Source organism: Balaenoptera ricei, chromosome 17 (assembly GCF_028023285.1).
Source record: "Balaenoptera ricei isolate mBalRic1 chromosome 17, mBalRic1.hap2, whole genome shotgun sequence".
NCBI classification, from domain to species: Eukaryota; Metazoa; Chordata; class Mammalia; order Artiodactyla; family Balaenopteridae; genus Balaenoptera; species Balaenoptera ricei.
Window position 1 is genome coordinate 1,848,178 of NC_082655.1, and position 23,137 is coordinate 1,871,314.

Sequence of the window (23,137 nt, forward strand, 5' to 3'; positions counted from 1 at the left end):
AAAATTAAGCCAAACAAACCGCCCAGACATCAAACAAGCTCTCTCTCAAAGTGCGTGCTCTGCAGATAGAAGAATGCGGAGGGGCGGATCACGGCTGCTGGGAGACTGAAGGATGCAACCCCTCCAGCGAATCGCGGGCCTGTCTCCAGGGCGGGAGGGCTCCGGGCCTGACTGATGCTTTCAGAAGGCAGGCGCGAGAGGCAGCCCGCCCGGGGTGGGCAGGTGTGTGCTGCGTCCTAATTGGAAGGGCTGTACCTGCCTGGAGCGCTGTCCCGGAGGCATGGGCTGTGGCGAGGAGGGCGTGAGCAGGACCAATGCTCCCCACGCTCTGCTCCCCCAGCCTCCTTGTCCCTCAGAAACAGGGGGGTCCAGCTCTCCTTCTTTATTGTGGTTTTTGGAGGGTTGGCTTCTCCTTTTCAGCCCCAACTGGTGGAAACCGTGAACTCTGAGGAGCCCCAAGTGGGCACCATTGGATGAATCCCCGTGATCTGGGGTCACAGTCTGGGGAACAGGGATCTGACCGAGGTGGGCGTGGGAAGTCTGGATCCCATTCCAAACGACTTGGGCTTGACCCCATCACTTGCCTTCTGTGTGTTCACGGGCCTTGGTGTTCCCAGCCTGTAAATGGACCACGGAAGGAGCGTCAGCACCACGGACAGAGGCAGGGGCAGCTGGACACTGGGTCATCCTTCAGGATGTGCTCTCCTTTGCCCGGCTCAGACCCCAGGCCTAGGGGGGCAGCGATTCACCCTTGTCACTCTGCGGGGCTCCCGTGAGGGGAAGGGTAGTCACTAAGCATCGTCCCTCCCCTTTGCGAGGCTTTACCTGTTTCCCAGGTGAGCCTCCCTGCAGCCCCAGGGTAGGAGCTGAGTGCACATTGCAGAAGGGGGGAGGGGGTTAGGCTAACCCCCCTGCACCGGTGGCCCATTCAGCCATGTCCTTGCCTCCCTCACACATCGGTGACTCCGTGGTCCCCACTACCCGCCCCCCCCCCCCCACGCCGCCCCCCACCCCCCGCCCCGGTACCTCACTGCTGCTTCAGGAACATCTGTTGATGGCTCATTAATGATGCCAACAGGGCAGATGAAAAGGCTCAGAAGGGAAAACAGAAGCAAGGGGACAGCTTCGATCCCGGGATTGTTAAGCCATCCCTGATGCTGTCCCCGCAAGCAAGGCTTCTGCCACGCTGATGCCCTCGGCGCTGATGGCTGTGTCCGTTTCCGCTGGTCCAGCGTCCACTGCTGTCTGCCGGGAAAGGGATCGGGGGCCACACCTTGGTGCCCCCATGCTTGAAACATTAGCACCTTGAGGAGTTTCAACTTGCTCTGCTCTGGGGGAGGGAGGCCTCGTTACAACACCATTTTTAGGCTGGTGAGGAGCTCTCCATGCCCCCCAGATTTGCACTTTCCCTCAAAATGCTCTTGCTGCTGGCAGGAGAATACATGTGAGAATTAGAGAGCAGCAGGTGGCTGTGAGCGTGAGGGGTTCCAAGTGGTGTTTGTTAACTCAGGGCCTGCCGGCATTAATGACTAGCACACACATCCCCCCGAGCTGCCGGCCTTGGCACCGGGTCCCGTGTGTTAATGGTCACCAGAGCCTTGCTATCGGCTTTGGAGGAGGGAGCGAGAGGCCAGAGAGGCCCCAAGGGCCCCCGAGGATCACACAGCAGGTTAGCGGCAGGATTTCACATCCCTCTGTTAAACGGAGCTCATCCTGTTCCTCCTTGTATCAGTCAGCTCAGGCTGTTTGGCTGTAGTAACAAATGAGCCCAAGGCTGGGTTTGGTTCTAGCTTGTGTTACATGCCCATAGTGGGTTGGAGGTGCCTTTGCTCCTGTGCTTTGACTCTGGGACCCAGACTGATGGGCAGCCCCCCTCAGACATTGCCAGGCTCACAGCAGAGACCAGAGCAGTGGAAGAATCTCACAGTAGCTTTGGGTGTGTGCTTGGGAACAGCAAGTGACCTGCTGCACCCACCAGGCACTTCACAGGCCAGACCTGGGGCCAACGGGGCTGCTGTGCATGGCCTTGCAGGGAAGAGGGAGGGGGGAGAGGTGCTGAGAGAAGGGCCGTGCACTTTGGAATGAGGGTAGAAACTGCCCCCTGCTCAGAATCACACCCCTACCTCCGGCAAGCCCTCTCCACCCCGGCTTCCTTCGTCCCCTCCTCTCGTGGCCTCTGCCCAGGCCCTGCCCTCCTTAGGGGTCTGGGGAATTGCCACCCCCTCCTTCATTCCCTGGACTCAGGGAGGGACCCCAGTCCCCCCGCCACACACACTGACCTCAGTGACCCGCTGGGTTTGGACCGTCTCTCCTCTCACCCCCTGGGCCTGCTCTCCCAGGCTGCACAGTCCACCCCCGAGGGAGGAGGTGGCCTGGCCTGGGGCCCCTGGTCCGTGGGGTTTGGAGCTCATCCAGGGGGCCTCCTCCAGGCCCTCCTCGTACTGCTCTGCCTGGGGAGCTTCCGTCCCTGTTGCATCCCTGCATCCTCACCCTCCGAAGCCCTCTCCTGACCCCTGTCAGGTCTCAGCCTCCGCCTCTGGTCTGGGTGGGGTCCCGGGCCTCTGGGGGTGCCCGTCTCCCGCCTCTGCCCCTGGCCACCCAGGCTCGGGCTTTGTGGGTGCCTTAGGCCAGGACTAGCGCCCCCGCTTGTCAAGGAGGAGAGCTGCACGGGTGGGGTGCTGTCAGGCACAGGTGCAGGACTGTGAGAGAGTGGGTGCTCGGAGGGCGCTGGACGCGTGGGCTTTGCGGCCACGTTGGGCAGCAGCCTTTGTGACCTCCTGGCTCGTCCTGTGCCCAGACACCTGGGGCTGCTGGCATGAGCGGGACCGGCCGCACTTCGGCGGAAGTGCCTGGGAAGAGGAGTGTGAACCACACGCTTTGGGCTCAGGATCACCAGCCTCGTCGTGTGCAGGTGTCAGCTCACTTGCGATCTTCGGTGAGCCCGGCGTCGCCCTGTCCCCATGTGGAAGATAGGCCCAGGGCTCAGCATGGCTACGGGGCCTTCCCAGTTACGCTTGACTGAAACCCCGCCTGCCTGACCCTAGGTTGGGGGTCCGGTCAGGCTGCCTCCCTCCTCTGAAGCCAGGACTTTGGGACACGGCTGGCGAGGGGGAGGGACGGGGCAGGGAGAGCGTGTGCCCCGAGTCTGCTCCTGGCAGGGAAGGGTTTCTCTGGGTTGAGACCTAGGAGTGGGGCACGTGGACGGTTCAACTTGACCTGATGAGACTAAGTTGTCTTCCAAAGGGGGTGTCGATCGTCACACTCCCCCCAGCGATTTGTGGGCTCTGCCCGTCCAGTATGTGATATCGTCAGATTCCCTAATCTTGGCCAGTCTGGTGGGAGTAAAATAAGGATGTAATTGTGGTCCTCATTTGCATTTCCTTGATTACTAATGCGGTTGGAATTTTTCATACATTTATATTTATGTTTCCTTTGCTGTGAAAGGTCTGTTTATGCCTTTTGCCCATTTAAAAACTTGGATTGTTTGTTTTTCCTCCTTGGTGATTTGTGGAACGTACACACACATGCGCGGGTGTTGTAACCTGGACGCCACTGCTCCGGGCGTCTGGTCCCGCTGCCAGCGTCACTGCCCGCCGGTGCTTTCCCTCCCGCCCCCAGCGTGGGGTCTCCTGACGACTCCGGGGGTCCCTGCACACTTGTAAGCGCCCCCATCCCAAGTCCGGGAGATGTGCTCATTTGTTCTCTTCTATGGACTCCCGGCTCTGCCTCTTACATTCCTACTCGGGTATTCAGTCCCCCTCACCGTGTCTGAAGACCCCTCCTTATCCACCTGCCCTGTTCCGTGTCCCACGGCAGCTTCCACGCGTGGCCCCTTCTGTTCCTGCCAAGCCCTCTCCCCGCACCATTTCTTCCCTGTGTTCATCACTCCGCCTTTGTGCTAAATGATGCTGGCTGGCAGGTGGACCCCATCCTTATTATTTCTAGCAGCAGCTTGGGTCTCCCTGGCCCTTTGCTCTCCCGTATGTATTTTAGAATCACCTCGTCAGGTTCCATAAGCAACCCTGTTAGCATTTTTTATTGGAATTGCATTGAATCTATGGCTCAAGTTGGGTAAGAATTGATATCCTTGTGATATTGGGACTTCCTATCTGTGAACACAATATGTCTCTCTATTATATTTATGTCTTTTAAAGTGTTTTAAAATACATTTTAAACGATTGTCTCCATATATATCTCATACCTTTTTAAAGATGTAGTCCTAAACATATATTTGTTTGTTTCTATAAATGGTACATGTACCAGCACATTGCTGGTATATAGAAATATGTGTGATTTTTGTGAATTGAGTCTATATTCAACCAGATGTTAATGTCTCATTATTTCTTATACTTTGCCTAAGAATTCTGTTAGGTTTCCTTTGAAGATAATCCTGTTATTACTGATAATAACAGCTTTATTTCTTCCATCCTTATACTTATGCCTTTAATTTCTCTTTCCTGATCACTGTGTGGGCAGGGAGCCCTGGTGAGTCCTGACTTAGAAGGAGGGACAATGGGCATCCTTGTCTGGCTCCTAATTTTAAAAGGAATTTTAAAAGGAATTTTAAAAGGAATGCTTCCAACCTTACCCCCTTAAGAATGTTAATTTTAGATTTATTGTACTCTTTGTCAGATGAAGGAAATTTGCTAGGAGCGTGATAAGAGCTTTTTTTTTAAAAAAAGTATTGGATTACATTATATATATATGTATATCTGTTAAGACGATTATTTGGTTTTTTTCTTTGAATCTGTTAAATGTGGTGCATGGCATGTGTAGCTTTTCTCACACTCGTGCCAGAGTAAATAATAATAGTAAATAATGATGATGATTATGATGATGATTCACTTTCACTGAAGGTTCTAATTTGATACTATTTTATTTAGGATTTTTGCTTCTATATTGGCCTCTACATTTCCTTACTTTTCCTGATCTTGTCTGATTTCGATAACAAGTTTATATCAGCCTCATAGAATGAGTTAGGGATGTATTCTCTCTTTTGCGTCCTCTGTTCTATATTATAAGTTCTCATAGCACACACAGATCATTCAGGTTCTTTTTTATTCTTGATTCTGTTTTGGTAAGTCACCTGTTTTTAGGAATCTATCCACTTGTCTAGGTTTTCGGATGTGGTGGCTCTGGGTGCTAATAATCTTGTATATCACTACACAGTGTCCCATTCATCTGAGGTCTGTACATTTTCCATTCCTACTTTATCTGTCCAGTTCCTTTTTGCCTTGGTCAGTCTTTCCAGAGGTTTGTAATTTTAATTAGTGTCTTTGGCTTTGTTCTATTTTGTGCTAGTTTCGATTTTCGATTGCTGTCTACTTTTTGTCATCTCCTCGCTTTCTCTCTCTCAGTTGTATGGTAGTTCTTCCTCCTCCTAATGTCTAAAGCTGGATGCTCAGTCCATGAAATTTCAGCCTTTCTCTTTTTCTAACACCAGCATTTCAAGTCTATAAACCTCCCTTAAAGGGCCACGTTTACTATGCCCCCGCGTTGTGATATATCATATGTCCATTATTGTTCAATTTAAAATATTATGTCTATTATGATTTTTTCTTTGACCTATGAGTTATTTAGAAATGAATGGTAAAATTTCTAAATGCACGGGGATTTAAGATTTACCCTTCTTACCTTCTAACAGTCGCATTTTGTTTAGAGTATTTCTTTTATGTGAGATTTGTTAAGACTTGCTTTATGGCTTAGAGCTTTCCAATTCTCTAAATATTCCATACTTGAGAATGTGCTTGAGAAGAATGTGCATTCTTTAAATACACAGACATGGAAAGTTCTATCAGTGTCCACTAAACCAAGCTTGTTAACTTGGTAATGCAAATTTGCTCTGTCTTTCCCTTTTGTGGTCTGCCTGACCTATCATAAATTGAGAGAAATCTGTTGAAATCTTGTACCACATTGCTCAATTTGGAAATTTCTCCCTGTGGCTCTATAAATGTTTGCTTTATATGTTCTATGGCTCTTTTTTCTAGGTTGCATATGAGTGTAGAATAGGTGTATCATCTTGGTAAATTGAAACTCTTAGTATTATGAAGTGACCTTTTCTATCCCACATGGTGCTTTTTATCTTATTTATTTATTTATTTATTTATTTATTTATGGCTGCGTTGGGTCTCCGTTGTTGCACGTGGGCTTCCTCTAGTTGCGGCGAGCGGGGGCTACTCTTCGTTGCAGTGCGCTGGCTTCTCATTGCAGTGGCTTCTCTTGTTGCAGAGCACGAGATCTAGGTGCGCAGGCTTCAGTAGCTGTGGCTCACAGGCTCTAGAGCGCAGGCTCAGTAGTTGTGGCGCTTGGGCTGAGTTGCTCTGTGGCATGTGGGATCTTCCCGGGCCAGGGATCGAACTTGTGTCCCCTGCATTGGCAGGCGGATTCTTAACCACTGTGCCACCAGGGAAGTCCTGGTGCTTTGTATCTTAAAACCCATTTTGTCTGCTATCAATGGGTCTATTCCAGCTTTCTTTTGATTAATGCTTTCACTATATATTTTCCTATTCTTTCATTTTCGATATTTCTGTGCCTTTATGCTTTTGAAATGTCTCCAGCATTGAGCTGGATTTTAAAATCCATTGTGACACGCTCGTTCTTTCCCTGGCTGAGCTTTAGCCATTGTTGATATATTAGCTCTTGTTTATCTCATCTTACTTTTTGATTTATACTTATCTTTATTTTTGAAAGCTGCTTTATTTTTTAGTACTGGAGTTTTAAACTTTTTGTTTTGAAAAAGAGTTCAAATTTACGTAAAGGTTGCAGAGCTAGGACCCAGAGTTCCTGTATTTCTTTAGCCGTGCTCCCCAGTCATTGGCACTTCTTTGCCCTGAGAATCACTTACAGCCACGATGCCCGTCGCTCCTTCATACCTCAGCGTGTAATTACCGAGGGCCAGGACGCTCTCCTGCGTAACCAGCAAACCAGCAAATTAACACTCATCAAACATTGCTCTTGAATCACAGACTCTATTCAGGTGTCACTGATTATTCCAGTAACGTTCTTTGACGTCCAGGATTCTAATCCAGATGGGTTTAGTCGTGTCTCTTTAATCCATCGTTTTTAAAAGTTAGTTCAATTTTTCTTACACTTTATTTCAACCTTTCATTTGTTTCCCTTGAAATTTTGCCACAGAGTCTAAAGGCAGACATTATCACCCTCTCTCCCTTCCTGATGGACACGTGGGCCTCTAAGCACTTGAGCTCAGGTCACTGCCTTCAACTCACGTGCTGTTCTCACCCCCATCCTTAGTTCTCCGTTTTTTAAGGACCTCACGCCTGGGATGGTGTGATTTTTGCAGCCCGTGCTGATTACGACTCAGCGGTGTCATGTCCTTGGTCACCAGTCATTCCTTTATCTCATATCTTCTGGGCTCTTCCTCCTTTCTGGATGTCACCCTTTGGGACAGGTCTCTTGGTGATCACATGGACGGGTTCTGTTTGTCTTTAATGCCATTTTGCCCATGTTGTCTTTCACGTGAGGTGTGGCTCGGTGCAGATTTCCAGCTTGAGTGGGATTTCCCTCCAGTGCCGGCTGGCTTCCATCGTTGCTGCCGAGGAGTCTGCTGGCCGTCCACCTGCCTTAGTTTTTTCAGGATCTGTCTTTTTTCCCCTGGCCAATGGAAAACCTTGTTTCTGTATTTACAGTTCTGCGGTTTTCCCAAGGTATGTCCAGATATGGATTGTTTTTTTCTTCTGCTCTATGTGCTTTTGGATCAGTGGATGCCTGTGTGTATAAGTCCTAGTAAACTGCAGCTGTCACCCCTTTACATACCGCCTGTCCTCTTGCTTCCCACGTCCCCTGCCATTCTGGAACACTAACTGGACATATATTAGAAACCCCACCTTCTGTCCCCGTCGCTTTTACCATCTCTTTTGTGTTTTCCAGTCCCCGTCTGTCTCGTGGGATAATGGCTGACTCACTCGGATATGCCTCTAAGTTTACAGCTGGGTCACATCTTCTGCTTAACTTGTCAACTAAGTCTTTCACTTCAAAAATTGTGTTTTTCATTTCTAGAAGTTCATATCTTTTTCAGATCTTCTGTTCATTCTTAATAGTCCCTTGTTGCCTCTTGATGACCGTATATTTCATTCTTTAGACATTTTATCCTTACGTTTCCCTCCGTTTTTACAGTCTCTGGTTGTCTAATCTATTTCTTGACCTGCCTGCCTTCTTCCTTGTTTGATGATGTTTGATTATGAGCCTGTGGCTTCACTGAGTTGGAATTGGGGGACTTCTCATCCAGAGAGCATTTAATTCTGCTCTTCCGGCCGCCAGGGCCGCTACGGTGTTGTAACCACATCTGTGGAGTCTGGCCTCCCTTCCTGCAGGAGGTTGGCAGCGTGGCCCCTGGGTGGTCCCCACTGCCGGCTGCTGGACGTCTCAGCCCTGCTTCCTGCTTCTCCTGCCCAACTCTCTGGGGTTGCTTTCTGAAGGAGGGAGTTCCTGGGAGACCGCCCCCTCAGATGGGACTCAAAGAGTGCCCCTCCCAGGGTCCTGCAGTGGGAGGGGTCCCAGGAGCGCCAGGTCAGCCCAGCGCTGTGGGCTTCCTCGCTGAGCTTGGGTCTGGAGGGTCTGACCTGCACTGGACACTGATTCCTCCAGGGCCCACAGCAGGGCGAGCTGGCACAGGCCCTGCCCAGGCCAGGAATCGGGGGGTGAAAACCACTGTGGAAGCTGCAGGGCCCCCTCCTGGGAGGTGGGGAGAAGGGGTGACACTCTGCTTAGGGGAATCAGATGCATCCCTGTCCCTCCCATGGGGACACCTCCCCACAGACTTCGGTGTTCCCAAGGTGGGTCCTTTTTGCCTGAACCCAAAGGAAAGACTCCCCAAAAGTGTGCTTCTGTCAAGAGCAGGCTGGGGGTGGGGTCTCCCGGTCAGCACTGCCTGACATGGTGGGCCCGGGGGAGGAGGGTGACCCCTCTGTGTCCCTGCTCCTCTCCTTGTCTGGGGACGGGGGTAGCTTGTGGTCCCTTGTCTGTGCTGCTGCTGCCGCTGATGTTGAGGAGGAGGCGGCCAGGGAGGCGGAGTCTCACCGAGACAAATGCTTCTCATTTCCTGGTTGTTCAGCCCCAGGCTCTGGGCTCAGCACTCACGAGATCTCTTAATCCTCCCAGCAGCCTGGGCAGTGGCCGTGCTCAGCCCCATTTGGGAAGAGGAGACTGAGGCTCAGTGTTCGAGGACCGGCCAAGGTCACTGAGCTAGGAAGTGGTACGGTTGGGTTCACATTCAGGGGCTCTCCGCCAGCAGACCTGTGCCCACACAGGAGAGTGGAACCCTGGGGGCCTCCCTGGAGGAGGTGCTAGGGGCTGCAGGTTCACAGCCTGCCCTGCGCATCTCTCCCTCGGCTTACATCTTTGGGTTCTCAGGGGCAGGGAGTCCCAAGGGCAGGGTCAGGCTGTGGGGTTTCTGAGAATTCACACTTGGCACAGAGACTGAACGGGGACCAGCCACACAGGGCACGCTTCTGGGGACAGGGGCGGGGGGCGTGGCAACCTCTGGGCGCTGCAGGCAGGGGAGGGTTCTGTTTCAGGCTGGGGTGGAGCGGGGAAAGGGGTTCCTGGGAGGAGCTGGCAGGCGTGCGGGGGCAGCCCACGGGCAGAGCGGGAGTGTGAGGCCCTCTCTCCGTCCTCGCGTCCCCCTGCTGGACGGTGGTGAGCTGCTGGCTGGGGTCCATGGCTCCTCACCCAGTGCGGGCGCTCGGCTGGTGGGAGCGGATGGAGTGGGAGGCAGAGGAGACAGAACTGCCGGGCGTGGTGGTGCCGGGTGGTGACCTAGGGGCCCGGGGAAGCCGTGCGTAGAGGGCCCCGGGGTCTGGGGAGCCTTGCGTGTCCCATGCAGCCGGGAAGGGGTGGGGGTACCAGAGGCCAGAGTCCTGGTGCCTGAAAGAGACAAAGAGGCTCCTTCTCCTGGAGAAACCGCGGGCGGAGGTGGGGCGTAACACGTCATTAGGTAAAACAGATGGGCTTCCTTGGACGGGGTAGGCACGCTGCCGCCCTTGGTGAGAACCTCGGAGGCCCAGGCAAGTGGGGCAGGGCAGGAGGGAGGGGGAGAAGCAAACAGAGGTTTGTCTCTAACAGACCCGCCCTCCACCCCCGCTCTGACACTCGCTCTAAGTAGGATGTGTTGAAAAGCTGCCAGGTACGGGCGTGGAGGCTGCAGCCCAGCACGGAGGAGCCCGAGGGCAGCCTTGGCATGCGCGCTGCCCGAGGCAAGCGGCTGCTCCCCCCCAGGGCGCAGAGTCTCCTGCTCCTGCCCGGCGTGGACCGGTGGGGTCCCTGGGGCTTCAGCACGGGAGCAGCCATACCCAGGGTGATCCCCTAGAGTCTGGGGGCTGTTTACTAACAAGCATGAGAGCGCGCATGTCCACAGCATGAAGTCACCAGGGACCATTGCGTCCCCTCCTTTGATTCCACGAGACCCGTTCATTACCGCGTTTTGTAGATGAGAAAACTGCGGCTCAGAGGGGCCAGGCCGCCCAGCTAGTGTGAGGTGGCAGAGACCGGAGACCCGCCCGTTCTCAGGGAACCACCCTCGTGCCAGGCCGTTTTAGATGGAGCAGCTTGTGTAAGGCCTGTGGATTCCTTGTGTGGGATTGGTCACCAACACAGCCCACAAAAATACGAGCCCCTACCACGTGCAGCCGCTGTTCCCAGGGCTCAGTGAACGATAGTGACAAAGACCCTGCCCTGATGGAGCTGACGCTGCCGTGACGGGAACCAGACATGACCAGGAGTGAAGGAGACATCCAGCTCGGCTCCCGGGAGAACCGGCGGAGAGATGAGTCGGGGAGGGGTGGCCAGTGCGTGGACGTGCCCTCTTAGATAGGATAGGCAGTGAGGGATAGCTGACATGGTGACAGATGGGCAGAGACCTGCGGGAGGTGGGGTGGGTCGTGTGATATCTGGGGATGAGCACCCAGGCGGAGGGATAGTGCGTGTGGAGGCCTCTACCCTGCTCAGCCCACACCAGCGCTGCCCCCTCGTTCCAGGGACACCAAGTGTCCCCTGCCTCAGGGCCTTGGCACGTGCTGCCCTCCTGCCTGGACCGTGCTCGGAGACTGGGGAGAGGTAATTCGGTGGGATTTCTCGTGCCTGATGTGTCCAGAGGGTCACCTGGCACAGGGAGGGTGCCCAGGGGAGGCTCAGTGCAGAAACGAGGGAATGGGGGTCAGGGCTGAGGGCCGGGGGCTGTGACCTCTTTGGGGCGTGAGTTTCAGCCCGGATGCTGCCGCCCCACAGGTTCCTCCTCCTGCCTCTCCTGTGGGCCTCCCGGTGGGTGGGGTGGGGGGACGTCTGGAGGAGCCGGAACTTTGTTACAGAAGCTCATTGCAGCCAAAACACAAAACCAAAAATCAAACAAAGTTCCCCATAACCCCACCTGCAAAGGAAAGACTGCTGACAACATAACAATCGTGATGCTTCCAGTGATCGGATCGTCACGCACACGCGTGTGCACATGTATTACACAGACGGGAGTTGCCGGTGGGGAGGCTGCCCTCGCCTTTCACTCCTCGGGCCGCCCCCGGGCCCAGGAGGCTCTGCTGTTGGCTGTGCCCCGACTGACCGACCAGCGCCTGATTGGCGGGCGGCCTCCGGAGCACCTCCGGTTCACCCTTGCTGCGGGGACCGTGTGGCCGTGAGTGCCCATCACTTCCTGTGTAGCCCCCGCTGGCACTGCTGGGCCGGGGAGCCTATGTGGAGCCTTCTAGCTGTTATTGAGTGCCCTTGAACCTGGAGGAGGTCCCACCAGTGGACTCCGCCCCCAGTGTGGCAGGAAGAGCCCGGCCCAGACCGCTGGCTTGGTTCAGCCGCCTTTGCTTCTCAGCCGAGCTGACCGGCAGCGTGGCCGCCACCGGCAGAAGGACACAGCCTGGGCTTAACTCACCAGCAAGACCTTCTGTTTGAGCTGCTGACTAGTAGGGAGCCCGCTTGGGTCGGGCATGTGGCAGATACTGTGCCCCTGGGCACCCCCAAGGGCGGTCACCTGGCCCATTTTACAGCCAGTGCCTGGGGTCCGGCTCCCGGCCCTCCTCTGTCCCCACCGGCAACACTGCCCAGGGTGGGGTGCCAGGCCTGGCCCAGCCACGCCCTGCAACCAGAAGTCATGGTCGGGGAGGGGAGAGTAGGCCAGCTCGCCTGTCCTGATCAAGGAGCGGGGCAGGCATGGGGTGGGGCTCTGGCCCCGGGGGTACTGGACCCAGCCTTCTGGTCAGGACTTGAGCCAGCTGGAGAGCGGACAAGGACAGTTCAGGCCCTGGAGGGACAGGCCTGCGGCCCGTGCAGGACCTGGCTCGGTCTAGGGGCCCTCAGCCTCCCGACGGAGCGGCAGACAAGCCGAGAGCTCTCAGCCGCCCTCGGGCTCCAGCCCCGGGGTGGGTGCCCCCGAGGCCCTGTCTTAGGACACAGAATCCCTAAATCAAGTCATAATTCTGAAATTTTCCCCCAGCCGAATGTGCCCATTTCAATAATTACAGCATTTGTAATCCACTTAGAAAACATGGTATTTTTGAGGCTAACACTTAAGAAACAATCCGTTCCACACCCATCCATCCAAATGGCTCCGATTTTGAATAATTCTTTTGAAATGGAGTCTAAATATATACAAATAGATGTTTCTGAAATGTCATGTATTCTGAATACATTTGTATGAGAAGCGGTTTCTGAGGAAGGGAGTGGGAGCCCAACGGCCTCTGAGGAGGGGACGAGGGTGCCCAAGGGTCAGAGGGAAGGGGCTGATGGGGAGAGGGGCCGAGACAGGACACAGGGACCACATGGCCCCGGGAGTCCCCCTCGCTGGGGGCCCCTGGGCGAGTCACCGCCCTTCTCTGGGCTTCCTGCTCCCCAGGGCCCCCTGCAGATGGTGGCAGCGGGGGCGGGGTAGGGAGCAGAGCGGGTGCTGGTCCCACTGAGTCCCAAGCTGGCACTTGATGCTCAAATGCCCTCACCCCTCCCACCCCGCCCCTCCCTCCGTCCTCCCCCACGGAGCCCCTAGCTGCTGGAGACAGGGGATTCCAGGGCCCGAGCCCATCTGGCCCACTCGTCACGGCACAGCGAGTCCAGAAGGGCCCAGAGGGCTGGCCTGATGGCTCAGCACATGTTGGGCCTCCGGCCTCCAGCCCTGGGCCCTGGAAGAGGCTCGCGCTTCAGTGAGCACCTACTGTATGCGGGCCCTGCTGGCCTGGGACACCTGTGACGGGGGTGCCCTTGAACTGGGGGCTGAAGGGACAGAGAAATGAGCCGTGCCGGGTCCAGGAGGGGCATCCGCCTTCAGAGAACCCATGGGGAGGGGTGTCACTGTCCCCAGTTGTCACGTGAGGAAACTGGGGCTCAGAGAGGGGAGGTGACTGCCCGAAACAGCTCAGAGGGGCTGGTGTGACAGAGGAGCCAGGCGCAGGCCAGCCTCTGGGGGGCGATGGGTAAGAAGAGGGGGCGGGGAGGGGGGCTGCCAGGACAGGCTGAGGTCCTGCCACGGGTGTGGGTGAGTTGCTTCCCCTCTGGTGTGTCTGGGGGACGCGTGGGCCCGTGCAGCGTGCACTGTGCAGCCATGGTCGTCACTAGGTCACTTCCTGCCTGCCGTAGCCACGACCTTGCTATGGCCGAGGAGCCTTAGAGCAGTTGGCCGAGGGCAGTCCAGGCCCTTCTCCCCGGGCTCCCAGTGCCGCCGGGCAACCAGTGGGGCCAGAGGGGGCAGGGAGGGGGCGGAGCGCCGGGCCTGCACGTCCCACCCCAGAGCTGCTCCGGGGCCTCCGCACCCCACTCCCACCAGGCCCATCCTCGGTGCAGGGCTGGGGGGCTGGGGCCTCTCCTTCGGCCACTCCACTGGCGCCATCTTGGGGTGCAGGTGCAGCAGGCGGGTGTAGGGGGCGGGCCTGGAGGGGCTGGGGGCCTGGAGGGGCTGGGGGCCTGGAGGGCCCTCTCACACCCACCACCCAGGCCCCTCCCCTGGGGACTGTCCCGGGGGACTCTGCTGGCACTGCTTTCCTTGCTCTCCCAGGACTGTGTTACTTGTTGGAAGTTTCCTTCTGTGCCCTGCACTGACTCTTTCTTTGAGTTTCTGTGTTTGTTTTGTTTTCTGTCCTTTGCAATGGGTACCCTGCAACTATCTGGGGTCCCTGATGTCTGCGTGTACTTAGGGCTGGGGCGCTAACATGCTGGCTGGAAGGGGCTTCGAGAAGTGTGAGCCGTTGTGAGCTTTACTGGGGTGGTGGCTTCCCTGGGCCGGCTGGGCCTTTGGAGAGAGCTCTCCCTGCGGGGCTCAGGGCCGGCGCTGCTGACTCTACCCCGAGCCCTGCTCTGACCCCTAGCTTCTGCTCCCCTCACTGGGCCTGGGGTCCCAGAGCCCAGGGTCCCAGAGAATTCCTCCAGAGATCAGCCCTTGTCCCCGGGGGCGGGGAGGAGCCTGGGGGTGGGTCTCGGCACTTTAAGCCGGTGTCCTCCTGCCCTCCCCTGCCTCAGAGGCCCTGCTTGTCCGGTATTCTGGGAGCCAGGGTCTTGCTTCTCACTGTGGCCATGCCCCTGCAGGCCCCGGGGGTCACCTCCTTGCCCTGCTCAGCCAGGATCACCTCCAACAACCTCCAGCCCCTGTGCCTCGCACTTGCTGTCTTTGCCGCGGTGCACACCCTGGACCCTCATTTTAGGGGAAGGGGGAGCAGGCAGAGGGCAGCACGTGGGTGAGCGCATTGGACTGACCAGCCAGCGTCCACCCTTCCTCACTGTGGACACAAGCCTGTGGGGGCCTGAGGGCCGTGTCTGCCGAGCCCCTCCCCGGACCCCTTGGCTGGGATGGCTGGTTCGCTCCTCTTGGTCATCTTGCTTCCACTAAGTCCTGCTTGAGCTAAGGGCAGCAATCCTCCTGAGGGTCATGGTCACCTTCAGCAGGTGTAGAGGGAAGGAGGCAAGTTTGGTGAAGAGGGAAGCAGGGCCAGGGACCCCGGAGACAGCTCCCGTTGCAGCCAGGGAGCACCTGGGAGGCCATCCTGGAGGCGGTGATGCTGGAGTTGGGTTTTAAAGAGTGAGGAGGAGTTCTCTGAGTGAAGAGCTGCAGAGGCAGAGGGAGGGACATGTGGGAAGGCCCTGCAGGGCTGGGACGTGCCGAGCAAGCCCCCCTTTCCAAACCATCACGTAGCCACCCCTTCTCACAGCGCGAGTGGGCCAGGCCAGGCCAGGCCAGGCCAGGGGGAGGCCGCAGCCTCACTGAAGTGGCGGGAAGCCAGCCGGCGTCCGGTGCTGGGGCTGGGAAGATGCAGCTCTTCCCAGCCAGGGAATTAATTCAACAATTACTGCACCAGGACTGCTTCTGACCCCATGCAGCTGACACTAATTGGGCCCCAATCAAGAGCGTAATTCAGGTTAATTGGCTCCCCACCGCCAGCCCCCATCAGCCTCCTTCACTGTGGGTCTGCCGTTTAAGAGTGATTAATCAGCTGATGGCTGACAGCCGGGGCACCCGGAGTGTGGGGAGCGAGGCGGGAGGCAGGCAGGAGACCCCCTCCTGGGTGGGGAGGCAAGGCTGAGGCCCCCCTACTGGCTTCACCCGCTCTGTCCCCATGGTGTCCTCTCCTGCTCTTTCCCTCTGTGTGGTCCCTGAGCAGCTTTGTCCCCACACCCCTACTGAGGGGCTGTGGGCGAGCTGCACTTCCCAAGCCTCAGTGTTTGCGCCTGTGAAATGGGTGCGCTCGGGCCCCTCGCAGGGCTGTCCTGAGGGTGGTGGTCAGTGTGTAGCGCCCAGCACCTCTCCACGGGGACTGAGGCGGGCAGCCCCCAGGGCGGGGCTGCTCTGTGTCTCGGGAGCCTCTGCGTGGAGCCTGTTCCCCGGGGCCCTCGTGATGGTCCTGTGGGAACAGGACCTGGGCAGAGGGCTGGGGGACTCTGGGCCATCCACCAGCATGGCTCCCAGACAGTGACCTGTGGTCCTTGCTGCCTGGACACGCCCAGCGCAGGTGCTCACCGCCTCCGGAGGCGTCCGCAGCCCTGACAGCATCCTTGGTGAGGCCACCTCCTCCACTGTAGGACGTGGTGGCCTTGGTGGACCCCCAGCCCTACTGGTCTCTGGGCCCTCGCGTCCTGCACCCAGCTCCTGGGAGGTCAGAAACAGGGCCCGAGGGCACCCAGGGCAGCGAGGGCATTGGATGAGCAGGGCTGAGGTGGAGCCGCAGCTGTGCTATCGTGGGGGGCGCCCAGGGCTGGCCTGGACGAGGCCCGGGACTCCGCTGGACCCATGAGCTCTTTGTCAGAGGGCCCCTGGCACCCAGGGACATCGCTGCTCCCCAGGGTCAGCGGAGGAGATGGACCAGGGCCTGGTCTGTTAGTCAGCTCAGGCTGCTGTGACCGACACCACAGACTGGGTGGCTGAAATGGTGGACATTTATTGTCTCACGGTTCTGGAGGCCAGAAGTCCAAGATCTAGGTGTCGGCATGGCTGGCTGCCTTTTCTTTTGTCTTCTTTTTTTAATTTTCATTTTATATTGGAATATAGTTGATGAACAATGTTGTGTTAATTTCAAGTGTACAGCAGTGATTCAGTTATACATCTACATGTATCTATTCTTTTTCAAATTCTTTTCCCATTTAGGTTATTACAGAATATTGAGCAGAGTTCCCTGTGCTATACAGTACGTCCTTGTTGGTAATCTATTTTAAATATAGCAGTGCATACATGTCAATCCTAAACTCCCAATCTATCCCTCCCCTCCACCCTTCCCCCTTGTAACTAGAAGTTCATTCTCTACATCTGTGAGTCTGTTTCTGTTTTGTAAATAAGTTTGTATCTTTTTAAAATTTTTTATTATTTAAAAAAATATTATTTATTTATTTTTGGCTGTGTTGGGTCTTCATTGCTGCGCGAGGGCTTTCTTTAGCTGCAGTGAGCGGGGGCCACTCTTCGTTGTGGTGCACGGGCTTCTCATTGTGGTGGCTTCTCTTGTTGCAGAGCACAGGCTCTAGGCATGGGGGCTTTTGTAGTTGTGGCACGTGGGCTCAGTAGTTGTGGCTCACGGGATCTAGAGCGCAGGCTCAGTAGTTGTGGTGTACTGGCTTAGTTGCTCCGCGGCAATGTGGGACCTTCCTGGACCAGGACTCAAACCCATGTCCCCTGCATTGGCAGGGGGATTCTTAACCACTGCGCCACCAGGGAAGCCCCATTTTTTTTAGATTCCATATATAAGTGATATCATATGATGTTGCCTTTCTCTGTCTGACTTACTTCACTTAGTATGATAATCTCCAGGTCTATCCATGTTGCTGCAAAATGGAATTATTTCATTCTTCTTAGTGGCTGAGTAATATTCCATTGTATATATATATACCACATCTTCTTTATTCATTCATCTGTCAATGGGCATTTAGGTTGCTTCCATGTCTTGGCTGTTGTAAACAGAGGAAAACATAGGCAGAACACTCTTTGACATAAATCGAAGCAATATCTTTTTCCATCCGTCTCCTAGAGTAATAGAAATAAAAACAAAAATAAACAAATGGGACCTAATTAAACTCAAAAGCTTTTGCACAGCAAAGGAAACCATAAACAAAACAAAAAGACAACCCTCAGAATGGGAGAAAATATTTGCAAATGATGTAACCGACAAGGGATTAAACTCCAAAATTTACAAACAGCTCATGCGACTCAATATCAAAAAAACAAACAACAATCAAAAAATGGGCAGAAGACCTAAATAGACATTTCTCCAAAGAAGACATACAGTTGGCCAAGAGGCACATGAAAAATGCTCAACATCACTAATTATTAGAGAAATGCAAATCAAAACTACAATGAGGTACCACCTCCCACTGGTCAGAGTGACCATCATCAAAAAATCTACAAACAATAAATCCTGGAGAGGGTGTGGAGAAAAGGGAACCCTCGTGCACTGTTGGTGGGAATGTAAATTGATACAGCCACTATGAAGAACAGTATGGAGATTCCTTAAAAAAACTAAAAATAGGGCTACCATATGATCTTGCAGTCCCACTCCTGGGCATATATCTGGAGTAAAACGTGGTTCGAGATGACACGTGCACCCCTATGTTCATTGCAGCTCTGTTCAGAGTAGCCAAGACATGGCTGGCTGCCTCTGAGGCTGTGAGGGAGACTCTGCCCCTCCTGGGCTTGTAGACGGCCGTCCGCATGTTCACACAGTGTTCTCCCCGTGAAGCTGTGTGCAAATTTCCCCTTCTTACAAGGATGCCGGTCAGATGACCTCTCTTTAACTTGATGGCCTCTGTAAAGGCCCCATCTCCCAATAAGGTCCCATTCTGAGGTCCTGGGTTTAAGACTTCAGCATGTCTTTTTGGGGAACACAGTTCAGCCTGTAACAATGGACGTCCCAGGTCTGTGGCCTGGTGTCCTCCACAGCAGGGGGCGAGGGTGGAGCCCAGTGTGGGGTCATGAGAGCTTGATGTGGACGAGGGCGCCCCCCCCCCCACCAGCCTGGAGAGTAGGGGTTTATGGGGTCCGAGGCCCCGACCGTCCATCCAGCAGCCCCTGCCCAGGTCCCTGGGTCCCTCCCGCCTTTATAAATGGCCCGAGCTCCATGCAAATGAGCCATGCCCACTCTAGCGCCTTGAGGGCCTTTCCAGACCCTCTCCCTTATCAGGCGCAGTGACATGAACAGGACAACACATCCTGCCCCCTTAGGAAGTCTCCTCCACGCTTTCCTGGAGGGTCACGGATGTGGTCAATACCCTTTCATCGGGAGCTGGAAAGGTCAGCCCCTCGGTCGAGGTGGTATTCAGGGCGGCCGCCTGCTCCCCAGAGCTCGGGGAGGGGCTCCCGTCTCACTGGTTGCTCCTGGGGGAGCGAGATGCGGCCTCCAGCTGAGGGACCTGGGCTGCCCCCTCCCCCACCCCGCTGCTGGCACTGAGCTGGGAGGAGGCCCGCGGCTCCGGGCAGGCCAGCCCCCCAGGAGCTGGATCCTCTGCACCGGAGCTCCCTCCCGGTGGGCGAGGCTGCAGGTGCGGGGGCTGAGCAGAGGCTGGGGGCTCTGCCCTGTGCCAGGAGGGGACCGGGGGCTGCAGAGCAGAGCGCAGCATCAAGGCCTGCCTCTGCCTCTGCCATGTGTCTTCGCCCAAGCATCTGGTGGCCCCTGGGCCCCGCCTGTCATCGCCTGCCCGCCTCTTCCCCTTCAAGTCGGTGGAGAGGCCCCACGTGGTTTGCTGGGGGGAAGAGGAGGGACGGGAAGGGGCTGGGCTTGGTGGAGGCTGGGTGTGGGCTCAGAGGGCCCTGGGACGTCACGCGCCTCCCCCCTTCCCCTCAGGTGACCTCTCCCGCTTCTCTTGGGGTCACTCTCCCTCCAGCCAGGTCCCTCGGCTGCTGCGGCTCCCAGCTTCCCTGCCTTCCCTCCCCTCCTCTGTTCAACCCGGCGGGGGTGGGGTGGGGCGCGGAGGGTGGACGAGGGGGGACCAGGGAGGGACAGGCCTAGTGCAGATCACACCCAAGCGGGCGCTCGGCCGCTGTCCAGTGTGAGGCCAGCTTGAGGGTCCCCGGAAGGTTGATCTGGGCCGGGCTGGGCAGGCACAGGCCCACCCCCTGCTCCCCCCCACCCCGGCAGGTGGTGAGCACTCGGCCAGTGCCGGCCGTGTCACTGGGCTCTGCCTGCGCCGCACCGATGGGAGAGCCGAGTGCGACCACCCGGAGGCTGAGAGGCCAGTGATGTGCCCCAGGTCACGTGGTCAGGCTGCGACACGAGGACGGGGTTGGAAGCCCGCCCTGCCTGACCCCCGCGGCTGTGTTCCTCACGGGCACCCAGATTCCCGCAGATGTCCCCGTCGGTCCTCGCTGGGGGCCTGGGTGTGCTGGGGGGCTGAGTACCCTCAGGGCGCACCTTGCTGGACTGCGTCGGCCCTCCTGTGAGGGGTGTGGAGTGCCGCGCACAGGATCTGCGGCCGGGCGCCGGGCTCGAACCCTGCTTGCCGTTCACGAGCTGGAGGCTCTCTGAGCCATCGCCTCATCTGCAGCCGTGTGTCGACGGGACCCGCCTGCCAGCGCCGGGCGAGGGTCTGAGTCCACGCAACCCGAGTAGGGCACGGGGCTCATCACAGGGTTTCGGGAAGGAGCGGCTGTCCTGCCGCACGAGGACCGAGGGCATGGGTGCTGTCCAGGGTCCTGCAGGGCCCCCGGCTCGGAGCACCTTTCCCTCTGAGCCCTCTCCCTGCCAGGAGGGCTGTGGGTTTCTGGCCTCCTGCCCACCCCAAGCTGTGCGCTCCCTGAGGGCTGTGTCTGATTCGCTCTGGCCCCTCCCAGCCCCTCACAGCTGGCATGTCTGGGCAGCAGTGTGACTTGTGACAGTAGCTGGGAAGAGGGCCAGAGAGGCCTGAACCTCAGATCTGCCCCACACCATCTGTGAAGACTGGAGCAGGTCACTTAACCTCTCTGAGACCAGCATCCTGGCCCAGAACACAGTGACAATACTTGTTCCCAGGCCTGGGAGGCAGGGCTGTTCTGATGATGGCTGGTCTTCAGGCTGGTGTGTGGGTCCCTCCCAAAATGGAAAGACACCAAGGCAGCTGAGATGGGGGCCAGTCATCCATCCAATGCCCAGCAGATCTGAAACACCTCCCTAGACCCAGTCCTCACCCCAAAACTCATTGTTTTGGGAGGACACCGACCTCCCCAACCAGAGTTCAGTCCCACCTACTCCAGGAACTGCCCCCCACTACCCTGTCCCTGCCAGTCTCTTCCCTTCCCCACAGCTGAGTAGATGCTCCACTGTCAACCCCTACTCTAGAGCCTAGAGCCCCCTTGAGACGGTGGGTGGATAGAAGGGCGAATGGATAGATGGAGGGATGGACGGGTGTATGGATTGGCAAGTAGGTGGGTGAATGAGTGAGTGGAATAATGAATGGATGAAAGAATGACCAGCCTCAACATCCACCTAATGACTCAGATGAGCTGCCTGGGGACTCATTCTTGACCTATTTCACTTCTCTCCAATATCCCGTCACAGCCAGATTCTAAGGATTCCCCTCCTGGTCTTGCCTCTGTCCCCTCTGATCTCCCATTTCTGCACTAGGCCCCTGTCCTTCCAGGGATCGGTCTTCCTGTTTCTCCTCCCCTTTCCTATCCATCCTCCTATTTTCTTCCTAAGTGGCCTCTTCACTAACTCTCTAGAACATGTCACTCCCCTGCTTACATTTCCTCACTGTGCTATCTCAGGCGTGCTGTCCAAACCTCTCTGTGATCTGCGGGCCTGACCTACCCATCTCCCTTCCCCTTCCCCATCCCACGGACACTTGGTGACCTACCAGTTATTTTAAGCTCTCGCTTTTCTACCCAGGCTCTCCCTTGGTCCCTTACCTCCCACCTCCTGGCCTGTCTGGGGAGTCACACCCCCTCCACCCAGGACCTACATGAGGCATCACTTTCTTCATGAAGCCTCCCAACCCTCCCTAATGAGTTTCCCAGCCCAGATCTGTGTGTCTTCTCATCCATGAAGCCTTCTGGTGGGCCCAGAAGTTGTTAACTTTATAATAACCACGACAGTGTGCAGGAATAAGGAGAGTATCTGGTGAGGACTTCATGTCTGGTATTTGCCAGACCCCAGGCTATGTACTTTCCCTGCATCATCTTCATTAAGGTTTCAAGTGTCCCTGTGGAGCCCATGACATCATCCTATGCTTTCAGAAGAATCCAAGGTCCCAAGAAGGGATGAGGCTAAGATCCTGGCTCGAGGACGGCAAACCAGGAGCCGCCCCCAGGCCTGGCTGCCTCTGGAGCTGCGGGAATCCCACTGGCCTTCCTGCCTCCTTCCCTGCGGGCCTGGCTCCAGGGCCAGCCCAGGGCAGATCTTGAATGAATATGTGCCAGCTCAGGGCAGAGCCCCTTGCAACGGGCAGGTTCTGCATGGGCCCTGCCCCCGGGTGGGCCCAGCCCCCTGCAAGTCACAGGCCCACTGTCCCCCAGGATGGGAGGCGGTGGGCGGGGGCAAGACACGACAACGACTCTCTCTCTCCCGCAGCTGCAGAGACGCAAGGTCAAGTGCTACCTCCTGTTGGCGGGAGTCACCGTCCTGCTGGTCCTCATCCTCATCGTCGCCACCTCCGTCCGAAAGTGATGCCACTGTGGTGAGTGCCCTACCTGCCCCCACACCGTCCATCTGTCCTCCTCTTACCCATCCACCCATCCTTGATAAGTCCATTCATCCATCCATCCACCCATCTACCCATTTTTGATCCATCCTTCCATCCATCCGTCCATCCGTCCACCCATCCATTCATCCTCCTCTGTGTCAGGCACAGGCTGGGCCCTGGTGACCACTGGTGAACAAGGCAGAGGGGAGCCCTGTGTTCCTGGGACTCACAGCCTTGGGGCAGGCTCTCCTGAAGCTCCCCTCTGTGTAGGCACTGACTTCCAGAAGGTCATGGCTGGCAAGTCCCCTGGGGCAGTCGTGAGCAGAGCGTGTTGGGTCGTGCAGTGGGCCTGTGCTGGGAGTCTGGGGAAGCGGCAGGGAGCGGCCCCTCGTGGGGAGAGTCGTCAGGGAGCTTCACGGGCTCCTGGGGAAGAGGGGGTGCTGAGACCTGGATGGGATGGGGTGGGGGTCCTCCAGGGCACGGGCTCTGGGCAGGACCCGGAGCAGGCTGATCTGGGACAGAACATGTGTGGTGCCCTGATGGACTGCCGGAGCCCCGCAGCGTGTTGAGCGGGTGTCTGGGTTACCTGCTGCCGTGTAACCAATTAGCTTAAAATTCAGGGCCTAAAGCAGCAACAGACGTGTACTGTCGCAGTTTATGTGGGTCAGGAGTTGGGCGGTGGCTCAGCTGGGCGGTTCTGCTCAGGGTCTCTCTGGAAGTGCAGACGGATGCCGGCCGGGCTGCGTCATCTGAGGGCCCGGCAGGGGCTGGAGGGTCTGGTTCTAAGCTCCCCCAGAGTGAGGGCTCCTGGAGAGGCAGGCGGAGGCCACCCTCATTCTGCTGCTCAAACAGGGTCGGTGCCACTTGCTGCGATGGGCCCCTAAGTGAGTCCAGGGGGCTGACCGTGGGCATCTGGGAGGCTGGCTTCCATGCCCAGGCCACCTGCTCGTGCACTGGCCCTTTAGGAGGACACTTCCGGCTTCAGGGAGGGGGCAGAGGAGGGTCAGGTGCCTTGGGGCGCCGGCCTTCATCTTGTCCAGTGTGCCTCCTCTGGGGCATCCAGGTATCCAGT